General features: G+C 41.9%; 1 protein-coding gene across 4 annotated transcripts in view; it reads left to right on the forward strand.

Annotated features, from left to right (window-relative positions):
- Positions 1-3783: 3783 nt before the first annotated feature.
- The window catches only part of ANKRD6 (ankyrin repeat domain 6), a 110103-nt gene continuing 89673 nt past the window's right edge, over positions 3784-24213 (forward strand). For 2 of the 4 annotated variants that reach the window (XM_086743334.1, XM_086743337.1), the window contains exons 1-2: positions 3784-3902; positions 4297-4429. The gene's annotated coding sequence lies outside the window, so the exon portion shown is untranslated. Of the gene's footprint in view, positions 3903-4162; positions 4209-4296; positions 4430-5914; positions 5956-24213 lie in introns of those variants that run through there. The other 2 variants (XM_086743336.1, XM_086743335.1) reach the window with 2 other exon arrangements.

Consider the following 24213-nt stretch of genomic DNA (forward strand, 5'->3'; position numbering starts at 1 on the left):
CCAGCCACAGCTTCCTCCAGACCTGCACCATGGAGACAGACCTTCTGCCCCTCAGCCAGGCCCCTTCTCAGGAGTTCCCAGTGCTGCTCTTGTTGTCTTGTACCAGTCCCGGCACTGGGGCGTGTGTGTTAGCCCCTAGCTGTCATCCCACACTGCCTGCTGTGGTTACTGGCAACTGAGTTCCCAAATCTCCAGCAGTGTATTTTCCTGTTTCTCTCTTACTAATTATTCCTGTCCCATTCTCTCTCCTTGCATTCAGTGTAATGGTTTGAGTTATGTTCGGAGTCTCCACGTGTTTCCTGCAGCTGATTATTTTCCCAGCGCTAGGCTGTGTGACAGTCTTCTCATCACCAGGCCTTCCAAGCTGCACTGACCCACTTGAGATAATGGAGGCACACTTTTGTCTGAGGAGGAAGAAATCCCCCTCTTATGTTCCACGTCACGACAAATCTACCAATACACAAATTTATTGAAGTGCCTTTCTTTATTCTCAACTCATCAAACCTGCCTGGAAGTTTTGCTTGAATGTTAACAATGTACGAGAAGATTATGGGAAACATTTCAAAGTTAAATCCCTTACAAGGAATTAGGACTTAAGTTGGGAGCAGGAATTTTTACCACTCATGGTTTCAGCATTGTGTCTTGGGACAGCCCTGGGAGGCATTAACCTGCTGAAAATTCCTGATGGAAAGAGGAGGAGAGTTTCCAGGTCTGTAATGAAGGAGCATCAGCTGACCACATCTACGCAGAAAGGGCTGTTAGCTTTCAAGGTCGGCTATGGGAAGTGGGTCTTGCCCAGAAATCCAACTGACTGTATTAGGTTTGTTTTATACAAAGAGCTATGAAACATCACCAGTGAGAGAGAAAGAATAATTTGGAGATCTTGAAATACTAAATGAGAGCGTAGAAGCTCAGGAATGACAAGACTGGTTACAATGCAGCTCTTCCCATAACACTGATGTCAGCGACGTCCAGCTTGACCACAGCTTTGTGTTCAAAGCCACGTAGACTCCAGGCCCATCACCGGGTAGGTTTTCAGAGTAGGGCTGAAGCTCTTCTGCCAACCCCTTGGCAATATAATCTGTCCTGGACTCTACTTAAGCTTCAGGACTTGTTCCTCCTTTGTCCCTTTGCCACAAAGTTGTTCTCTGTCCCCTCTGCACCTGTCCTTTTTCTTTCCTTCTTTTTCTTTTATCAAATCATTTCATTCTGAAGCCTGTTGCACATAATGAAACAGCACCCATCCTTCCATCACAGGACTTGTAGTAAGGGCAGGTAGACGTGGGATTGAGTCTTTGAATATATAGAATCACAGAATGGTTTGGGTTAGAAGGGACCTTTAAAGATCATCCAGTCCAACACCCCTGCAAGGAGCAGGGACATCCCTGACTTGATCAGGTTGCTCAGAGCCCCGTCCAACCTGGCCTTGAATGTTTCCAGGGATGGTGCATCCACCATCTCTCTGGGCAACCTTTTCAGTGACTCATCACCCTCATTGTAAAATTTTTGTTCCTTATATCAAGTCTGAATCTACCTCCTTCTATTTTAAAACTATTACCCCTCATCCTATCACAACAGACACTGCAAAAAGTTTCTGCCCATCTTTCCTGTAGGCCTCCTTGAGGTACTGGAAGACCGCTATAAGGTCTCCCCGGAGCCTCCTCTTCTCCAGGCTGAACAGCCCCAACTCTCTCAGCCTGTCCTCATAGGAGAGGTGCTCCAGCCTTCTGATGATTTTGATGGCCCTCCTTTGGATGCGTACAATATGATGCGTACAATATTAGATGTGACTGGATTTTGTCAGCAAGGAGCTGCAGTTCATGGGCATGACATACTTTCTATTTCAGGCAACTGAGGGGAATCCCTCATTAATTTATCTTCCCAACAGAAAAAAAAATCCAAAAGAATATAAAATTGGCTGTCTGGATTAAAAAAGGTTAATGATAATTAAGCACGGGGAATGGTCCCACCGACATAGAATCATAGAATCATAGAATGATTAGGGTTGGAAGGGACCTTCAAAAGTCATCTAGTCCAACCCCCCTGCAAGGAGCAGGGACAACATCCGTACAATCAAGGGAGCCCATGTGCATCTAGGTTTGCGAGATCCCAACAGTGTCTCATCCTGTTTCTGTTAAAGGGGAAAAACTCCCATTAAATAAATTGGTGGCAGATCAGTGCCAAGAAAGCCTTTTTCTGCAATGTGTTAATGTCTTGTTTCTCAATCATAATGATCAAATGTAGCCAAAGTAGTTCTGCAAACATTTACATATGTACTTATTTAACATATAGCCTCTTACTAACACAAATACTTCCATTCCTACATCAGAATTTTACACAATATCAAGTAAAATAAAATTCCCATGAATTAAGCCCACTCTGAATTTAGAAATGAGAAAAAAAAATACAGTGTGAGGAATCACAACATATTTTTATGTATTTTAGCAATTGCATTCTAATTTCAGTAATGACACCAGACTTCAGACTAGTGCTGCGGTTTTGACAGAGCTACAAGGCTTTGTTGAGATCAGAGAGGCGTCAGAACACAAAATTCAGTCAGTAAATCTTTCTTGCAGAGCACCAAGGGTTTTGATGTGAGCCTATGGTGTGACTATTGCCACAGAACAATGAACACCATAGTAATTGTTTAGTGAAAAATGCATTAAGTAGGGTAATCTGCAAAAATACATTCAAAAGAATATATTCATCGCATAATTAGACAATTTTTTTTTACAATGAGGGTGGTGGAACACTGAAACAGGTTGCTCAGAGAGGTGGTGGATGCCCCACGCCTGGAAACATTCAAGGCCAGGTTGGACGAGGCTCTGAGCAACCTGATCTGGTTGGAGATGTCCCTGCTCCTTGCAGGGGGGTTGGACTAGATGACCTTTAAAGGTCCTTTTCAACTCTAACCATTCTATGATTCTATGATTCATTTAGGGCATCATCCAGAGAATACCTTTGAGCCAGAGGAATGGCCTTTGAAAGTGATGTGCCCGTGGGATGAGGCGTTGTATCGGGAATAGCTGTGTTCTTTCTGTGTTCTCCTTCTTCAGATCCCGCTTTCATCGTTTTACTCAGTCTACTCACACAAACTCCTTTCTCCTCTGCTGGTGTCTCCAGTTGGTCACGTCTGACTTGCCTCCCTACCAGTTTATGAATTACTGACATACACGCGTAATTGCCCGCACATACGCACGACTTCGGTGAACAGAAGGTCCCTGGGACATTGCGACAGCTAGAGGGGTGGGTGAGGCGTTAAGCAAGCAACGGCGAGCTTTCATGTCAGCTGTCTCTGACCTTCAGCCTAAACTTCAAAGCCCGCCGGCTGGCTCGCTGCTGGAGGGAAGGGCATCAGGGCTCCCTGAAATTGGTTTTGTAGGGCTTATGCTCCTACGCCGATTATTCTGAGCTTCCACAACCAAGTTGCAAGGGTGCTTCGGTTCAGGAGAGCGCTCAGCTCTCCAGGAGCCTCGCTCGGGCCAGAGCCCAGTGGTCCTGGCCCGCGGTGGGTAACTCGCCCAGCTGGTGAACCAGACCGGACTCCACGCTCGCATCAGTCCCCTCTGCCCGCGCCGGTGCCAGGTAAAGTGGGGAGCCGTGGCCCCACGCCTCCAGGCGCCACCTTCCCCGTTTCCTCGGTGGGAGAATGGCAGCGAGGGGGCCGGGAGGCCTGTCCCGTCACGGCCCTTCAGCGGGGAGGAGGCGGCCCGGGATGGCGGGGTGCTGCCCGCCGCGGCCGCTGGGTGTCGCCCTCGTAGCGGGCACGGCGGCGGCGGTGACGGCGGCGCCACCTCCGGGGCAGCCCGGCCCGGCCCGGCCCAACCCGGCCCGGCGGCGCCGTTGGAGGCTGTGCCCGGCTCCGCACTCGGTGGAGAGCGTGTGCCGCAGGGGGGCCGCAGGTGAGCGGGGCGCCGCGGGTACGCCAGACGCGAGCCCGGCCGCCGGGGTTGCGTGTGGCCATGGTGAGGGGAGGGGGAACGAGTCGTAGAGGGCGGCGGAGGGCTGGGGCCAGCGGCGGGGGGCGCGGGCAGGTGGCCGCGGAGGTGGCCCGGCTGGGGCGGGGCTGCAGCTGGGTACGGGCCCTGCAGAATCAGTGCCCGACTGATTAAAGTGTTTATTACGGCCCCGAAGTAGGATCCGGGGAGAAGACCCTTCCCCACCCCTTCATTTCTCCCTTCATGCGCACACGAACTCTCCGGGCATAGGTAGAGGAGCCTGTATCTACGTAGGAGGACAATTGCAGGTTTTGGGGCATAAACGGGAAGCCTTAACGCTCTTTTTGCAACTTTTAAGGCCGCCTCTGATGAGAAATGGAAATCTGGCTCGAAGTCATCCTTCCTGTTGTTGACATCACCTGACAACTCCACTGAAAATATTTCCACTAGTTTCCTGCAAGCAGCAGCTTCCCCCGAGGACTCGACGCCTTGTGAGTATACGCTCGCTGCTGGGTAGAGCTCTCAGATTTTGGAAATCCATGGCTACGGCGTGTAATTGTTCTGCAGTGTTCGTTTTATTGCAAGCATTAATAAAGGGCTTATCGTGCCCTCGGGTGTTGTTGTCTACAGCATAGGCTGTAGACAGCGCTCTGTTTGTTTGGTTTTTTTTTCTAAAGGCATAACCAATATCTTTGTATTTTTATAGTTATGTGTGAAGTGATTCTTTGGGTTTCTGTTTGGTATTTCTTCAATACACATAACCAAAAGGACGTGTTGTTTGCTATTGTCTACCTTTCATTCACAGGGGAAAAAACTGAGAGGGGGAGAGTGTCTTACTGGAAAGGGGATCTTCCCTCCATTAATTTTTTAAATGAATTTAAAATGTCCTACCAACATTAAAGGAACAATCTGCTGAGCAGATCAGTAAATCTGTCTCTGTTCAAAGGTGGAAAAATGTAACAAAGACTACACAGCATTAGTTAGGAATGATCCAGATCCTGTAGTAGGGCTCTTTGAGTGCATGGCTTATTCTGAGGAGAATGTTATTTGCTTAACTTACTTGCTTTCAATGTGATATGTTGGGGTGTGCAGCTGGTTTTATAACAACTTATTTTGGCAGGCTCAAGTTCCAAGTATTGTGCAATCTTAATTCTGTAGGTACTTGGAAAACAGTGTTTCTGGAGATTATAATTACATGTAAGATCTTCAGTTGTGTTGCAGACACAAGACCTAGCCCAGTGACACTAATTCAGAATTTAATAATTTCTGAGCAGAAAATACTAGTTGCGTCCACTGCATATCACAGAAGTACAGTTGGCTAGCTACGTAAAGTATTAGGCACCTGCCTTTAGATTTCAGTGAGTGCTGAAGGTCTATAGAAACCCCTGTTTAGATGCCTGATATGTAGATGATGTATGCCTGTTTGTGTCAGTGAGGACCTGTTAGTTTGCGAGGGTGGATAGGGATTCTGTAACAGTAGTAATCTCATTGCTTCTCCCCTTGTTGTTTGTTTGAAAAGAAACTGTAATAAAATTCAGAAGTGGCTTTGTGATAGGGAGAATTTTCACTTTCCCCTGCTTCTTGATATTTACCCAGACAGTGCTGTCAAGCTCCTGTAGGACACTGGCTTTAAACACTGGAAATTAAATGGTCAGTAAATGATGGGTAAAAATAAGGTGGCCAACCTCCTGATCATCTAGGTGCTTTTCTTCAGGCTTTTTTGCAAAGCTCTTTTCTTTTTTGGGGAGCAGAAACTGGGAAGCAGGGTCCACAAATGGCACTCCAACATTTGTTGACAGGATGTAGTTGCAGTACCAGGCTTAGCATCATGGTCTGTCACGGGTGGCATGTTCTGGAGTTTGCACTGTCAAACTTGCGGTGTTCTTGGACTTGATTACATCTCAATACATCAGGTACGTGCAGGGCATGGTAATGAGCGATTGAGCCTCAAGTTGTATTTCTCCATTTGTCTTCAGTCTCACCTCTGTTTGACTTTGCCAGTGAGTCATTTTGTGATGTAAGAAAAAAGCCTTGCTGCCCCTTACTCTCTACATCTATATAATATGACTAACAATATTTATCTGTTTGGATGGGTGGCCTAACAATGAATGTTTGTAAAGCACTTTTAGGTTCTTAGATTAACTATACTATCTGACAACTATGTTTTATTTATTTATTCTCATTAGTTTCAGATTTGCAATTCCTTTTTTTCCCCTCAACAGGACTTTGGATGAGCTTCCAGAGAACTCATAGCTATATCTTTTCTTAGAGATGCATCAGTGCAACATGTCACTAGCGGAAGTATTTTATTTAAAACCACAAATGAGGTACCATATTTCACTGTCAAGATTGGCCTAGGGAGATATTTGTCAAAGACATAAATGAATTGTAATTGCTTTGGGCAAATAAAAAATTGAAATAAGTAATTTTAGCTCCTTTTGTTTATTAAGGAATGAAATATGTGACTTCTTAAAAAATGAGCCAACAAAAATTAGAAGGTGTAGAGCTGCACTTTGGAAAGACTGCAGTCCCTAACAGTATAGCAAGGGGCTAATTTTCTTTCCTGCCTCCTGTCTAGCTATGAGGACCCAACTTCAATGCTTTTCAGGATTTCACTTTTCTCTCTCACAACTGCTATCAATATACTGTAACAGGCTATTCTTCAGCAGCACCTGGTAACAAGGAGTGAAGTAATGAAGAGAGAAGGAACTAAACTCTTACTAGAGAGTCCACAAGCTAGTGATGGTATGCAAGAATATTTGCTGTTATTTTACTCAGAAATTATTCTGAATTTCTTTTTTTTTGTCAGAGTGCTACATAAGGTGGATATACTGGTAGAGAATATGGTGTGTACAGTGTAGAGAATTATTTACAGGTTTACAAAAATCTGTTCTGTACATAGTTTCATCTGATAAACATGTACACTCCTTTAGTACTGAGGAGAAATATGATGGACTGAAGTGCAGCCTTGCTTGCTGGGTAAATACAGCTTATTTAAATTTTGTACCAGGATTTTATCGGATCAAATTTGTGTCTAAATTAATTTTTTTTTTTAGCTACTCAGAGGGGAAAAGAATCAACCTTCTAATCAAAATTCAGATTACAGTCTGGATGAATATTTGCATGAGGCAAAGCAGAAACACCCATTTCAGTATCTCTGACATCTGCAGTTGCTTCTAGTGTCTATTCAGTTCTTTAGAGTTTTCTCAGCCTCCTTGAGAAAGAAATCTTAAAGGTGCAGGAGCAGGCTATCCCCATGTGCTGAAAGACAACCTGGGAGGGAGGACAACCAGCCTGGATGAACAGAGAGCTTTAGCTGGGACTCAGGAAATAAAGGAGAGCTTATGACCTCTGGAAGAAGGGACAGGCAACTCAGGAGCAATACAAGGATGTCATGAGCTTACGCAGGGAGAAAATCAGAAGGACATCTCCATCCTTTATTGGATGCAGGTGGAAACACAGTGACAAAGGATGAGGAGAAGGCTGAGGTACTTCATGCTTTCTTTGTTCAGTCTTTAATAGTAAGACCAGTTTTTCTCTGGGTACCCAGCCCCCTGAGCTGGAAGATAGGGACAGGGAGCAGAATGAAGTCCCCATAAACCCAGGGGAAATGGTTAGTGATCTGCTACACCACTTAAACACACACAAGTCTAAGGGGCCAGATGGGACCCACCGAAGGGTACTGAGGAAGCTGGTGGAAGTGCTCACTGAGTCACTTTCCATCATTTACCAGCAGACCTGGCTAACCAGGGATGTCCCAATTGAACTGGAGGTTACCAAACGTGATGCCTATCTACAAGAAGGGCTGGAAGGAGGATCTAGGGAAATACAGGCCTTTCAATCTGATCTCGGTGCCTGGGAAGGTTATGGAGCAAATCATCTTGAGTGCCAGCACATGGCACGTACAGGACAACCAGATGATCAGGCCCAGTCAGCATGGGTTTATGATAGGCAGGTCCTGCTTGACCAACCTGATCTCCTTCTATGACAAGATGACCCATTTAGTGGATGAAGGAAAGGCTGTGGATGTTGTTTACCTGGACTTTAGTAAAGCCTTTGACACCATTTCCCACAGCATTATCCCAGAGAAACTTGCTGCTCATGACTTTCCTGAGCATACTCTTTGTTGGGGTAAAAAAACTGGCTGGATGGCTGGTCCCAAAGAGTTGTGGTGAGTGGAGTTAAATCCAGCTGGCAGCCGTTCACAAGTGGTGTTCCCCCGGTCTCAGTACTGGGGCCAGTTCTGTTTAATATCTTTATCAATGATCGAGACGAGGGGATTGAGTGCACCCTCAGTAAATTTGCAGGTGACACCAAATTGGCCGAGAATGTTGATCTGCTTGAGGGTAGGAAGGCTCTCCAGAGGGATCTGGACAGGCTGGATGGGCCGAGGTCAATCATATAATGTTCGACAAGGCCAAATGTCCGATCCTGCACTTGCATCACAACAACCCCGTGCAATCCTACAGGCTTGGGGAAGAGTGGCTGGAAAGCTGCCCAGCGGAAAAGGAGCTGGGGGTGTTGGTTGACAGCTGGCTGAATGTGAGCCAGCTGTGTGCCCAGGTGGGCATTTTTCAGTTAAATGAGAAATACATATTTTTAAAAGCAGCTATGTTTTTAGCATCTTGCTGAGACATTTAATCTAGATATTTGGTTGAAATTGAACTAATGGTTCTTTTCATCCTAACACTTCAAGCAGAAAAATACCTTAATTTCTGCCTGTTCGAGTTCAAACAAATAGTTATGTGTGGGCCAGTTGCCATAGGCCATAGAGTAATGAAAAAACTTCTTAAAAATTCCTGTTCAAGTTCAGATGTATTTATTATATGAATTAAAATTTCACGTGTTATACAATGATAAGTTGTGGGAATTAAAATAAGCATGAACTTCAAATGTAGCTTTCTTTTCTAGGTACTCTAAGCAAACCAGTGTTTGATGGGTAATAATGTGTTTCTTGGTACACATGTGGTTACTTAGCAGAAATACAAGAAGAGATGATTTTTGATTCAAATTGCAGTTTGTAAGATTTAATTGATTCTAAAGCATTTTTTTTTTTAGTCTGGGAGCTTCTAGCTCCGGTAGTCCCATGGGACAGCCTCTGATTCCGAGTGTTGCACTTAAATTCTTTGTCTGTTTTTACGTTTAGATCTAGATTGATGAAAAGGGCTATTTAAATGATGCTATTAGTGTTGTCATCTGTGCTTACCCAACCATGAATTATATTATGACTATAGCTTGTTAATATTTCCCTTTAAAGATTGTTCCTTTAAATGGTATTAATTTAAAAATCCATTTTTTCCGGGGGGGGGGGGGGAGCCACCCCTGTGTCTTGCTGTGACCTTTCACTGAATTGTGTGTAATGACTTCTTCCTAAACTTTTTCTTCTCCTCTGTGTTTGGTTTATCTCATGCTGCCATTCAAAAGACCGTTGGGCTTGTGTAGGCAGGTGTTCAGAAGTCAGGAAGAACTGAAATAAACGTGTGTGAATTCCTGGCTTATTTGTTGCGTTGCTTTCAAATGCACACATGTTGGGGTGTTCTCCGTGTATTGCTTCCCTGGAGGATGTGGTTGTACATGACACAGTTGATGCTCTGTATCCAACGTAGTGCTAGTGTGGCCACACAGGTATTTTTCTTGTTTTCTGGAAAACCCTTGAGATTCGATTGTAGATTTACAGATCTTGATAGCGAAGCAGGGAAGGATACTGTTGGTGTGCAGTAGTTCAATACCAAGGCGAAGAATGCTATCAAAAGCCAGCAATGAAATGAGTAAGTGTCAATTTAGGACATGTTTTTGAAAGTGTGTGATAAATGAAGCATTAAGGCTGCACAGGACTTTGATGTTAAAAGAAATCTACCACATTACTCCTAATAGTTAATTAGGTGCATTGAAAGAGGAAGATGTCTTGTGAAAACAGTCCTGTTGTGATAAATAAATTCACATTGGGTGGCCTAACCAGTACAGTACAACAACTTTAATTCTTGTGTTATCCAGTTGTGGAGGGCTTGTCTTGGTAGCCTCAGTGATGTACTTCTGATGTAACATGGAGTGCGTAGCTCGCTCATGATATGGTTCAGGGCTGTAGATTGATGGCTTGTTCTTGCACCTTTTTACTTTTGATCCTTTATCAGTGATTCTGCTGTGTGTGGCATGAAATTCAAGGTCCTTGCAATCAACGAGACTGTCGTACTGCCAGCACTCATGTCTTCCTGACTGCTCCTCTGTGCCTCCCTCCTTCCTCCTCCCTTAGGCCTTCTGCTGATCCTCCAAACCCTAGCTGCATCTCAGCCAAGCCATGGCCGTGGGGGAAGCTGGCTGTGGTTGGGGATGGGATTTGGGTATGTCTGTGGGAAGAGGTGGATGGAAGCATCTAGTGTGGATGCCAGGTGGAGGGTACTGGGGCTATGGGGTGGCTGGGGTGTGATGTGCTGAGTGTGGGCACCCTAGCAGGTCTGCCCTAATCCTGAAGAAAATTTTATTTGGCCCCAAGTAAAAAAAAAAAAAGCCTAAGCTTTTTAATCTTATGTTGTGATCAAAAGTGTATTTGGAGTACTCTTCAAATCGTGAAATCTTACCTCCTTCAAATCCTGGTTTAAAACAAGCTGCTTCTAACAGCCTATCCCTTACTTTCCCTTTCTCTCTCGTGACTTGCCGCCTTCCCCACTTAAATGCCATCTGTTTTTGTGAAGTGAGTCACTGAAGATAAAGTTTTTGGGTGCATGACCTGGGATGGTGTTCGATAAAAGCATTTTCATCTACATTATGGAAGATGCATTTGGATTTGATGGGAATGAATTCCGTAAGGGAACTCATTGCATTCAATGCATCATTGTGTCCGCATTGCAGTGGGATCATTTTCTTTTCCAGTCCGAGATGGTGATTGCTTTAAGCCAGTCAAAAATATCTTCTGTTGGTTTTGTCAGCATCTGCAATGTGACATCATAGCAAGACCTGTTGCTAGTCTGTTTATATTGTGCTGATACACTTCTGAGTCAAAAATCCCTAAATTGTCTCAGGTGGGTCAGCCACTGAGGAAAGTGCTAGCTTCATAAAATAAAAAGCACCATGAATGTATGGTAATCATATGTCAGCTGAGTATTTGAGTAACTTTTTAGTAGTGAGCGCAGTGAATAATTTTAGGTGTGTTTTATTAAGGGTTTGAGGTCTATACATGTGCTATGGTTGCAGAAATTGCAGCTGGCTCAGAGTCTTGGGCAGGACATCATGTTTTCATCGTATCACTACTGTCTCAAATAATTGCATTAATATCTGCAAGGCAGACCCCTTGCTTGTCAGTTCATTAGTATATTGTAAAGCTTACATATGAGTAATTTTCCTTCATTTTCTTCCTAACCACTTTTGTGATTAGATTGCATCTGGCTGAAGTCTTTTGAGAGGATTTAGGGATGAGGGGCTGGGACTGGTCTTTCTGCTGGCTGTGGAATTATCTGCCTGCCATCTGCAGTCTTTCATTGATGTTATTGTTCTGGTTTAAATCCAGATTTTGAAAGTATACTGCTTTCTTATCATTTTGTCTTTTCCAGACTTTACAGCAGCTTCTGAATTCTTGCAAGTATGTTTTTTTTTTTTCCCTAGCTTTTCACAGTTTCTGTATCAAATCAGATTGTGCTCTTTTCATGTGCCTTTTTTTTTTTTCTTTAAGTATAAATGGTATTGGTCTCAGATCTTCGTGTTCTTCCTCTTTTGTTATAGTGTGATATAAGTTCAGCCTTTGGCTAGCCCTCAAGATCTAAAATTTACTTGTGTGGAAACACAAGAAGTTTGGATAGGTTTCTGTTGGCAACAAAGCTGCTGAAGTATCTCTCTATCTTCAGTGATACGGTTTTTCATTGAACAGTGCTGGATGATGGGGTTGCAGGCAGATGTCACAGCAGCTGTTGCTGACCAGCTTGGTTTTTTTTCATTTCAGAGTCTGAAGACAGTTACAATAAGAACAGTTGTTATGCTGTAACTTGTGTCATGTTATCATTTCTGTGTGCTGTCATATGGTGCCCTACAGGTAAATATGAGTCTCCACCCAAAAAACTTGGTAAAGGCTCAGAGGCAAGATGTAATTGGAAATTGTTTTTCCTCCTGCCGCTGTGTTATGCTGCCTGCAACATCCATTTCTTTCATATATTTAGGTTCTTGTAGACGTGCTGAAATCCAGTTTCTGGACTTGTCAGGGTTATGTCAGATTCCTCCTCAGAAAAGAGATTGTGGAGGAACGCATGTTCCAGCCCTTGAACAGATATAAATTTGCATTAGCACAGAACAAGGTAGCCTGGTTTTAGCGTGTGATGATTTCTTCCAGAAGTGTGCTAGTTTCCTCCAGGAACAGCTGTTCGGTGTGCTTGAATGCCGTGCATACTGCAGCTGTGGGTCAAGTCTGTCGACATGAATGGGAGATCCTAGTATGGAGTAAACTGAAGCATGAATTTAAAGTACAATATTTTATTGCTGAATAATCAGGTACCAAGTTGGGTCCTTTCTTTTCCACCATAAGATTACACTTAATCGGTTTGGAGAAGGCTGAGTTTAAGAAATCCTGACCTAGCATGTACTGGGTGAGGTTATCATCCATTTCACTTTCTCTGATGTCTTGATGGGCATGTGGAGATGCCTCTGCAGATGGACAGCTTAGGTACTAGTATGCCTGATAAAGCAGGGCTGGATTTGATGCAAGTGAGGCCAGCTCAGTCAAGAGAGAGGTTGATGTCAAGTGTCTTAGTTGCTACTAACCTCGAAATAAGCAAGAACACATCTAATTTGTTTAAATTTTAGTAAGATAAAGAGCCTTTTCTTCTCACTTATTTTGAGCCTTACATCTGCTGGTTTCATCTGAATGTGATCTAGTATTTCTCCAAGCTGATTTTCCCCTATTTAATTGCAGTCTTGCATTTGATTATTTTAATGTTCTTCCTTGAAACTCCTCTAGTTTTGTTAAACCTTTTCTGAGAAAACAGGGCCAGAGTTACAACTTTTAGGATGCAGTTGAACTTTTCAGACAGTTGAATGAAGGTTTTATTCTCTGTAGTAGTAATTGCTAGCACTCTCCCTGCTTTTTGACTGTGCTGATGTTTTCATAAGAAGAATCCATTATAAATCCAAGATCTCATTCCTGAGTCATTCATAGCCCATCGTTGTGCGTATGAAGTTGAAGTGCTTTTTCCCGCCATGAATATCAGTCTGTGTTTAAATGGTATTGAATTCTGCCAGCCCTTTTACCAGCTGGTTATTTGGTGTCATTAAGTCCTTCTGTATCTCTTTGCAGTTAGCACTTGCCTTTATGCTGAATAATTTAATATTATCGGTGGGGTTTGTCACTTAACTTTTGTAATCTTTCCCTGTCCCCCTGTGATTCATTAGTGGGTATACTGAACACAGTATATTCTTAATGCAGATGGCCGTGGGGCTGCAGGGTTAGTGTCCCTCCACTCTGAAGCCAGACTGCTTTTTCCTTGTACCATTTATTTCCTCTCTAGCTGGTTCTCTATACAGATGAAGACTTTTCCTATTATCCCATAGCTGCCTAGGTTTTAAACAGCCTTCCTTTGAGAAAAATCCTTGGGGATCATACCCAAATTACTGTGGCTTGAGGAATAACTTTACATCAGCGAAGCTGTGGTAACAGACTATGTGCAAACTCGCCTCAAATGTGAAGTAGCTTCATTTAAACATCTTTCTTATGTCCAAAAAATCAGCATTCAGCTCTAACTAGTCTACATTACAATCACATCCCAGCTTGCTTCATAAAATTTTAAGTTTCAGTATGCTCTTTGGGATTTTGTTTTGGTCAGAGTGCTCTGAGTGCGTTTGTTTGACAGGTCTCAAGTACAAACTCTTTAGAGTAACTATTCTGCTTCTCGTTCTTCCTACTTGTCAGACCGGGTTGACTATTTCTACATTTAAGCCTCCCTTGTTTATTCAGAAATTATCTAGTCCTTTCTCAATGAGAATTTTACACTTTGTTTACCTGGAAGCAAGATGGGACCCATTGTGAAAAGTGAACAGCAGATTTAAAAGATTGTTATGATACTTGCACCAAGTAGCATGCCATGCCAATAAGTCAAAGCAGAATTTGTAGATATAAGCTCTGGTCCTTAGCAGAGTTTCTTAGCTGAAAAAACCCCTATTTTAAAAGTGATTCCCAGATTCATTGTGTGCCTACAGGAGTAACTTAAGTCGAAAAAAACCAAACTCCAACTTTTTTCTGCCTCCTCTCAATTCCCCCTTATTCCTGTCCATCAACACATGTGCTTAAAATCAAACTTCTGGCTTCCACACTCCATGACTCTTTCAGCGAATCTAGCCTTTCATGTCTATAACTCTGCAGACATACAAATGAGGATGTTACTGCTTCAATTATTAGAATCATGTCAGGTTTTTCTTCTTCTTGTTTTTAATCCTCAAAGTGGAATACGTGGCATGGAAGCTAGGAGTATATTTTATTCAAAATCTAGCATCCAGAATTTGGATGCACATATTTCCAACTTTTAAGAATAAATTATTTTTAAATACTGTACTAATATGAATTTGCTTATGTATCATATATGGTTTTGTACCTCCAGCAAATATCTAAATATTACTTGGGATGAGCTGGTTTTAGTAGCATACACGCAAATCAAGAAAACAGGTAGTGGTGCACTCAGTAGAACTGAGCATAGCACTTAAAAAAAAAAAAAAAAGAAAACAAAACAAAGAACCAAACCCAAAACATTTTGAAGGTTTATTTGTTCTCCTTCTCATAATTTGAAATGAAGAATCTCTCCTTGACTGAGCTGAAGTAAGTGTTGAGCAAATCGTTAGGCTGCAGTGTAAAGCCAGTATTATCTGGGACCTCCGTTCTGGTCTCCGTGTTTCCCAGAGATGCAACAGAGAGTGTCGGTGAAATGGAGATCCTGCTCTGTCATTCAGTCTTCTGTAGCTCTTCTGAAATGTGTGGTTACTCTGCCTCAGTGGACAAAAACACTAAATGCACTTTTCAAGTAAGCTAAGCCAGAGAGGGTTAGCAGAGTAGAGTGAAACTGTGAGGGAATTTCTGAGCACACGACTAAAATGTGTGTACAGTGTTTTAAATTAAGATGATGGATTTTCCTATCGTTCTAGGGAGCTGTATACAGACATCCTCCCCCAGATACTAAGATTTTGAAATGCATTAACCATCCAGGCAGTGTCTCTCAGTCTGATTGTTATTAATAAATTCACATTTTAAGTTTAGTATAGCAGGCAAGCATCTGTTGCATGTCTGTGCTATTTACTTGTAAAAAACAAACCAACCAACCCTCATTTGATTAGTTCTCATGCTTCAGAGTATTCACTCTTCTACTAACAAAGAACATCAACCAATCTTCTTGTGGTTTGTATATCTTAAACTTACCTGTTCTCCAAATATACACTGTCTTTCAAGAAAAACAGGACAGGGTAGAAGTATCTGTAATGCGAAAGTTAGCAGATTTTACCAAGTGTCATTAAAAAAATGACTTCTCTTATGCTCTGTAAATGGAATTTTCAAGCTTTCTTAATTAAAGATCAACAATAAAATGATACTGAAATAATTACTCTTCTTTTACCAAAATTCTCTTGGTTTGTACTTGAATGTATTGCCCATAGAGAGGTAATTATCAACAACATGTGTATAGTAAAATTAGAATTAGTTTACTGCATTAAATCTCAGAAGGCTAGACCTGAAAAACAAAACCTTCAACTAGTCTTTGCATTATTAGATAGTTAAAAAACGGATGCTTATTATCCTCGACTTTTAAAAAATGAATTTTTATGCCATATTTTGTAGCAGTAATGATGGATTAAAACCTCATTTCCCTGCTTGTGTGACTGATCTCATTTAATTTAGTGAATCTGTTTACATGAATAAGACTCAAAGAATTTGACTTTGTATGAAAAACATTGTCCCAGAGGGAATTGTAGTAGACTTATGCTTAATATTAAAAAAAAAAAAAAAGGGAAACCAACATTTGTGTTTCCTTGTCTCACTGTATAATGATTTTCAGTGAAGTTTCATATTCCATGAAATTAAATCTGTAGCCAAGATGATATGATATTGAACAATTTTTACAAATCAACCTGCAGGTCTGTGCTGTTGAAACAAGAGGCTGAGTGTTTTAAGGTGCAGATAGCCTGACTAAAATAACGTGTGTTGCAAGAGAACTTGCAGTGCATTCTCAACGGAGAATGTTCGGCAGAGAGATATGTGTCAGCTCTGCATGGTATGTTACAATCACAGGAGCAGTAAACAAGATGATAAAGAAAATCTCAACTTACTTTCTGTTTACAAAACTGGCATTGTGGAGGGGTTGGAAAGCAAGAATACAAACATATAATATGCTTTCCTTCTCTTTTTTCCCTTCCTTTCTGCCTCCCTGAATTGAGCCAAAGATAAATGAGCAGGCTAACTGTAGGAAAAAGAAAATGGCACCAGAGTAAGTTCTCCTTTTTCTGAGTTTTCTCTCTCTGTTTGATACATTATTTAGAGCTGATGCTATTAAGCTGATGCTTAATAATGTTTTATACATTATTAAGAGCTGTGGCACTGCAGCTCCCATGATAAGGTATGATTCCGTCCTGTAGTGCTGACAGAGCAAAACGATGCTGTAACTTTGTTCCTTAATCCCGTTGCGGTAGCTGCAAGTTCAAGGATGGATCGGCATAGTTTGAGAGTGAAGTTTGATCTTGTCTGCATTGAAATGCCAATGCATGTTTTGGCCATATTAGGCCTCTGTTGTGGTTTTAAGGTAGTGAAGATGTCCTCCACCTTTTGTCTGGTGCTGTGAGTTTCATTTTCCCAAACAAAACTCCTCTTCATCTTGTACCACTTCCAAAGGTTTCTCTGTATTGTTCCTCACCTTTGTCTTCTCCCCTCTTTTGTCCGAGATGTAATTTTCTCGTCCTTGATCTGTGAATCATCTGGTTTTCTTTGATCTGTTTCCTGTCCCTTACAAATCTGCTGTTGTTTTGCTGGTTGTGTTCCTGACACTGGTTAATGAGTGCTGGGTCACCGCTTTGAACTCAGACAAGCTATGCAGAGAGCAAAATGTAGGTTAACAAACCTTTAAAAATAGAATTTGTGAGAGAGTGAAAAAGGATTCCTATCTCTCTCCCCTGCTCTTCCAGGTGCTCTTTACCAGATTGGTTGATGTAAAATATCTTCTGAGGCTTTTTGAAAACTCTGGGATTTTCTTCCTCATCTTGTCTTCTAGGCTTTCCCTGTCTCGGTTTGCAATCTCTCTTTTTTTTTTTTTTTTTTTTTTTTTTTTTTTTTTTTTTCCCCAATGCTTTCACTTCAGCCTTAGTAATGTTTGAGTCTTGGAGCATGTTTTTCCATATGCCTCTTGACTTCTTTTAACTCTGTCTACTCCAACATCAGCAGCTCATGGGCTTTCCTGGTTGTTTTTCCAGCTTTGTTAGGCTTCCAGTCCTTAGCAGTGCAGTGTTTTGGTTTTTTTTTTTTTTTGAGAACACTGGTCTACTGTGTTCCTAGGTAGGAGTGACGGGCGAGGGAATATCTGTTTCTATCTTATCGGACAGGAGCTGACTCCTTCTTGAGATTTTGGGTTTGTTGTTTGTTTTTTTTTTTTTTTTCCTATGTTGTAAAAGTGAAAATAGGATCTGTCTGGAAAGTGTGTCCTGGAACACAGGAGGCACAGGGGTGCTGAGCTTCATGGGGGTAGGGAAGCAGAAGGCCAGAAGGAAAATCCTGCCTGATTCTGGGAACATGGACCAGGAACATGATGTCCTTGTAGCATGGGCTTGCCCTTCTCTATTATTCCGTTCTGTTATTTTCCGTGTGGTAACAGTATCTTGCACAAGCTAGCTCCTTGTAAAGTATTAGAAGACTCAGGTATGCTGAAATTTCAAAATATTTATTAACTATAAAACAGGTACACTGAACTGAATGATCCTTTTCAGTACTTGAAATAAGGCCAAAGCATCTATTTTTGGTTGTAGACAAATTAGAAATATAAGGAGACGGAAATGGGCGCAACAAGTAGCGTTGTCCTCCACATGTATACCAGCGGCTGACCAAAGAGATGCTTGCACTAAAGGATCCTGATGTTACAAAGGTGTGGTAGCCTGGCCTGTGTAGTAAGGCTTTTCTGGATTTTCTTTTCTGCCAAGCTCTGGGAAACCTCAAAAGGAGGCTGAGTCTCTTTAAACCTATCTTCAGTCCCCAGAGAGATGGCTTCCAGTGCAGGCTTGCTCCTTTGGGTTCGTGCAGGGCTGGCGACCGCATGGGAAAAGGTTGGGGAACAGGGAGGAGTGGGGGCTTTTGTGTTCCCTTTGCACTTCCAGCTCCCTGTACTTGAAACAAGTACAAGTATTTCTGCATGATAAACCTTCTTGTGCATAGCCATTAGGGTAGTGTCCTCACTGGGAGATGAGATTGTGTCCTGTTAGAGGAGCAACTTTAAAGAAATGCAGTCTCTGTAGCAAAGACTCCCTTTAATCACCTAAAATTATGTTAGTCATGCTCCTCTTTATCTGTGTGAAGAGCCTGCTGGTATGGGAGATTTCTATTTTGCCTGACTGGGTATCGCGTTTTGATGCAGCAGATGGCATGTGTCTGGCAAGTGTCTTTTGGTAAGAGAGAAGACGTAGCAAGAATATACCCTAACCCATTGATGTTTTCTTAGGTCTTTTGTAACATCAAAGCACCCTTGTGCAACGCTCGTTATAGTCACCTGATGCAAGATCCAAGGTTTTGTAATACCTACTTTCTTCTGTTGTTCCAATGCTTGTACAGCTGGCAAGATTCTCAAGAGATACATGGAGGAGCAATGTGATATTCAAGGTGAATTGTGTTTAATCGAGCTGTAGCCTGCACTGAGAGAGGTTACATAAAATTAACTTCTGTTACTTGGCCTGAAAGTACTTTGTGTCGATGTATAGCTTTTAAAAATTAACTAATTGAGATCCTAGTTTGCAATATAAGTAGAATAGGACAGGAACATACGATTTTGCTTGGTGTGGAGGCATTCCTCATGAGTCAAATGCTGAGCTGAAGGTAGCAAACTGTTGATCTGCAGGCTTTACCCTGCCAGAACAAGTAAGGAAGGACCTTTTGGGAACTGGGCTATTTGATGGATTGGAACAAAAGAGCCCTAGGGTAGGGAACTGTAAGTCAGCCTTTTGCTACCCGACTGAGATTTCCACCACTGGACACCTGCATGGTGTGGAGAGTTTTCTGCAGAACTTCCAGAGAATTTAGCAAGTATTAAAGAAAGTGTAGAGGGTGCCCACAACCCACTGAGAGCTCCTTCAGCTCCATGTTTGCCATGGGATCAGGCAGGGGTATCAGGATTTCCAAAGTATTGTCTCTCATGACCTGTTTGGAGGTTACTCACAAGCATCATCTATACAGATACTGCTGTGAAGGGCAGCTTGACCATCCGTCAACCAGAAAAGACCAGAAAAAAAAGCTCTACTGCTAAGCATCAGCTGTTGTACAGCATTAGAGCTTTATAGGGGATTAAGACTACTTCTTGCAGATACTGTTACTTATGATGGTCTTCCCTCTGGAAGAACTTGGAGCATGACTGTATCTGCATGGCATCTCGCTCTTCCTATTCCTGACCATTTGTTGATAATGGTGAGTGCATGAAGCACTGGAGTCTCGTTTCTCTGAGGAATCAAGTCCTCAATTCAATCCCTTAAGTCCAGAACTTGTCAGCCTTGTCAACATTTTCCCATTTTTTTGATTGCTTCAGACATCTGCTTTCCACTGATACTCTTTAATTACCTAGGAGTAGATGTGAGCTGTTCCTTTCTGTTCTTTGAAGCACCCAGTGGGAAAGGCTTCAGAAAACCCTCAGACTGGTACAGGACATAAAGCACGCACCAGAGTTCCATCTCTGTAATGTGCAAGTCTCAATCATGCGCTGTGTCAGACTTTTTAAAAGGATATGTTTTTCCTGGTTCATGACAACCACTGTGATGGGTGATTTGCTACACCAAAGCAGGTTATTCACTGACTAAAAAGGTCAAGATTTTTCAGGTAGTAGTTACCAAGTTTATCTCTCTGTACAGGATAATTTCCATGGTGGTATTCTGTCTTTGCAGCTTTAGTGATAAACCCTGTTCCAGTTTTAATTGTTCTTTCTGTTAACTGTATTATCTTTCTGTTTCAGTAACAAAACCTTCAGGAATTACAAATCCAAATGTAACACTGTTGTACTTAGCATGGTCATGGCACTCACTGTTAGGTCTTTAGGCTGATGCATTAAAAACCTCACTGGTAAAATGAATGTGTAAGAGGAGCCCTTGTTCTCAACTACCTTCATTTATTTTACATCTTGTAAAGTACCAACAAGAACATTGTGATCACAGATCTGAGCATCACAGCATTGCATCCTTTGATATCAGCTATTGGTGAGGAAAATGAACTTTGGTATGCCTACCAGAATTATTGATTTAGTTGTGTTTGCTGCGTAGAAATTGCCTTCTTTTGGGTTGCATCGGATATCCTCAGATGTACATGGAGAACATTACTGCTGCACTGTTTGTCATTCAGTGGTTAAACAGCTCAGGATGAATTGAGGGAGTGGAGTGGTACCTACATGGAAAACACTGGTCTGGTCCTCATTTAACTGGTGGTGGTGTCTTTGTTTTGTCAAAAGAATAAATGCTTGAATACATCTTTACAAACTTTTGATTTCTAACATAGCTACCCAGTTTACTAAAAGCTTAACTAAAAGTCATAAATCTGTATTGTGTAAGTCACAGAATACATTTTAGATGGATCACAGATGGGTTGGGGTTGGCAGGGACCTCTGGAGGACATCTGGTCCAACCCCCTGCCCCCAGGCAGGGCCACTTAGAGCTGGTTACCCTGGTTGCTTAGTTTCTTTGCAATGTTTTGTATTGGAGTTATGTATCTGAACGTTTGAATGTTCTGTATCTTAAAAGGAATTCGTGCACCCGTATCTTAAGCCTCTGTAGTGCTTAAGAAGGATATTTTAACCTTTTTTTGGTTGAAAAAGCATTGCAGGTTTTACAATAAACAGTGCTCCATTAGGCAAGATCATATGTCAATTTTGATACTATACAGTCCATAAAAACTGCAGATAATGGGTACAGAGATGGCTTGATTTAACAGAGTGGTTCATAAGCATGGCTGAGAAGAATGGAGCTGGAGGGGGATGGGGCAGAGATTAGTCTCAAGAAGTAATTTACAGGCAATGTATTTTTTTTTTTTTGTGGTTCAGGATGTTTCTTAATACTTGGTATCTAAAGTGTTTGAATGTGAAGGAGTTGGAAGGGACTGAGACCTTGGCAAACGGTTTCGGCTTTGCTGATCCCATGCAGAAGGTATAACAAGAGCGGGCATGGCGTGAGATGGGTCAGTGCAGCCGAAGGCCTTTTGTAGATAATACTTTAAACCTCTGTCATCAAGGTTATTTACCCGACACTGGGACTATCTTCAGAAATAAGTGTATATTGCATGAAGTAAACTTACTCCTGGACTCTCAGGTTGTAACATCTGAGTCAGCAAACGTGTCCTACCAATACATACAGCCCAGTACGTTTTGATGAAGCAGAGATCTTGTACCAAAACCCTGCTGCTGTCATTGTTGTACAGTCTGTCCCAGCACCCACTTTTCCTCAAGCATAACCCCCCCTTCTCCCCCCAAAACTGGCAATTGTAAATATCCTACTGGCATGTCAGCACATGTCTTCAGAGAACCCCAGGGGCATTTTTAATGAGAACAGGTTTAGAATTCCTGGCTTGATTTATGAAGAAAAGAAAAAAAAAAATTACAGAGACAGTATCCTCTTACCTATTAAAATGTGTGCCTTCTGCTTAATGGTGATATCAGCTTACCTTTTGCAGATGCAAATTGAGTAACCAAATGTTTACCTGTTTTCCACTTAGAAGTATAGACTCTTTCTCTGCTTAAATGCAATACAATTCCAGAAGGAGGGAAGTGGAAAGGTAAAGGAAAAGGACTTAGAGGTCTTTTTTTCTAAATTACAGAAGAAATAAACATTCAGGACTTCAGCACTGGATGTTTCCTGCAAAGTTTTCCTGTAACTCGCCTGTGAGAAGTAAAACTGAAAATACTTTTAGCAGTTTGCTGTGCTGTTCTAAGGAAGTTTTTGTAACTTGTACAAAGTGAGGCGAACAAGGCAACAGGTCTTTGCTCTTAGTTCCCACTCATCAACCCAGCTGTGTTAATATGTGGATTTTGGTTTTTGTTTGGTTTCGAGCAAAGCTTTACGTTAGAGCCACAGAAATAAGGCAAGTACAATCATTCTGCATTATGTCTATTCATACATTCATAATCATAATTCATATTCCTAATCATATTTATAGGTGTAGAAAACCACTCCAGCCCATGCTGAGGACACCATTTACAACAGATGCCCTCGGTCTTATCTGCATCTGCGTTGCCTTTCAGAAAGTGCCAAACCTGTTCTCATTTATGCTGAACCGAGCCAGCAGACATCATTTCTCACTGTTCAGTAACACCTCCCTCTCCTTCACCCCTCAAAAAAAAAAAAAAAAAGCTTGACTGCCAACATTCCTCTCATGTCTTAGAAATATTTGTGTAAATCCTTGGCAAGAAGCTGACTCTGCTCCTCACCACTAGCCAGTCCGTTTCTGCTGCCTTCTATGCCTATTTCTTCCAGTGCTTATTTCTGTAGCTCAAATACCAGAGGAGGTGCGTACTGTGGTTTTGAACACCCTGAATACAAGTCCTGTGGATCAGTAGCATAGGCAAGTAATATGATAGAATATAGAGGCATGGAGTGCTGCTGCATATTTGGTTTTCAGTGGCTTTTATTTAAAAAGGAAGTTAAACATGCAAAACCGTAAGAAAAGAATGCTGCGGTGTAAACCTTAAAGATATCATCATCACCTATGTGTTACTCTGTGGGAGATGTGCCTCGTGTGGTGCAGAGGACAAGCAGTGGCTGGGCAGGGCTCAGAAGAGGTAAGAGTGTCTTTTGTGTGGAAGCCCTGACCTGGAACCCAAGAGCAGGCTTGCACCATCAGGAACAACGGTTGACTAATTCTGGCAGTTCCTGCCCTCTCTATTTTTTGCCTTTCAGCTTTAGCGTTATATTAACTCCTTCGGAGCAGACATGTTCCTTAGGTTTCTTGTTGCACTCCCAAACAGACACATTCATCAAAACCAGGATCATTTTCTGTACGTACATTTATTTTACTGTATTCTGTTGCATGAATTTACACTGTACATAAATCTGGAAAAAATATGTTTCAGGATTTTTGTTTCCTCATTTTAATACCTGTCACTGCGGTACTCTACTGAGGGGTTAGATCTCTGGGAAATTTCTTTGCACTATACTAATGATGGTCAATTTACATCAATTTAAATCCAGGGAATGAAGTAATAATAATGAGATTTTGTCCCTTGTCTGATCCTGAGCAGAGCTGCTCTGGAAGTGCACAGAAGGTATTCTTTGAGAGGAGACTGGCACTCTGTTGCAAAGGTTGCCCAGATGCCAGGTCCAATACTCAGTTAAGAAATTTCTTGCTCCTGTTGGTTCTGCAGACTTTGTTTCAATCTCTTAATTGTTGTTTTTTTTTTTAATCAGCTTTGAATCAAAACAAGCAAGAGCAATATTCTTCTCATAATAATGATGGTAAAACCTGAAACTTCTGAGGCAAACTCCTGTTATCTTCAGCCTAGCAGATCTGTTAGTAAATCAACATGCAGTCTAGCAAGGAGGAAACTTTTCAAGTAGAACTTTTCTTAAGCAGATGGAAATACAAATCTGTAGGTCTCAGTCTCCAAACATAGTTAATATAAAATCTCAAAATGCCTTGTAAGAGAACATCTACAAATCTGTTGATGTAAAATTGCAAGTATTGTTCTCTTGTGTAAATCGTCTGCCAATAGTACTGCAGGTACCAAAGTAGAAAGAAAACTGTGCTCACCACATGAACAGTCTGCTCTGCCTGATGGTTCTGGCAGAAATTGTGTTTCTTAGGACAGGAGCAGGATAGATTTCGGATTCTTCATTTCTTTAGCCTTTGCTGCTTCCTGCTGAACTACCTGCTTTTTTTTTTTTTTTCAGTAGCCTGAAACACATTCCAGAAATGTCTGTGTGAAGGAAAACAGTAAGAGTGCCAAGGCTGCTGATGAATAAGAGACTTTGTGATGAATCTTGTAAAATTGGACCTTTTCGTTCAGACAATGGTTCTCCATTACAGAGTCTTTTGTTGCCTTCTTTCGAATTGGAGGGGAGAGGAGGAGATGTTAAGTGTTGTCCTGGACACTTCCCTCTAGCC

Source organism: Chlamydotis macqueenii, chromosome 3, assembly GCF_036417535.1.
Source record: "Chlamydotis macqueenii isolate bChlMac1 chromosome 3, bChlMac1.mat, whole genome shotgun sequence".
In the NCBI taxonomy this organism is placed as follows: domain Eukaryota; kingdom Metazoa; phylum Chordata; class Aves; order Otidiformes; family Otididae; genus Chlamydotis; species Chlamydotis macqueenii.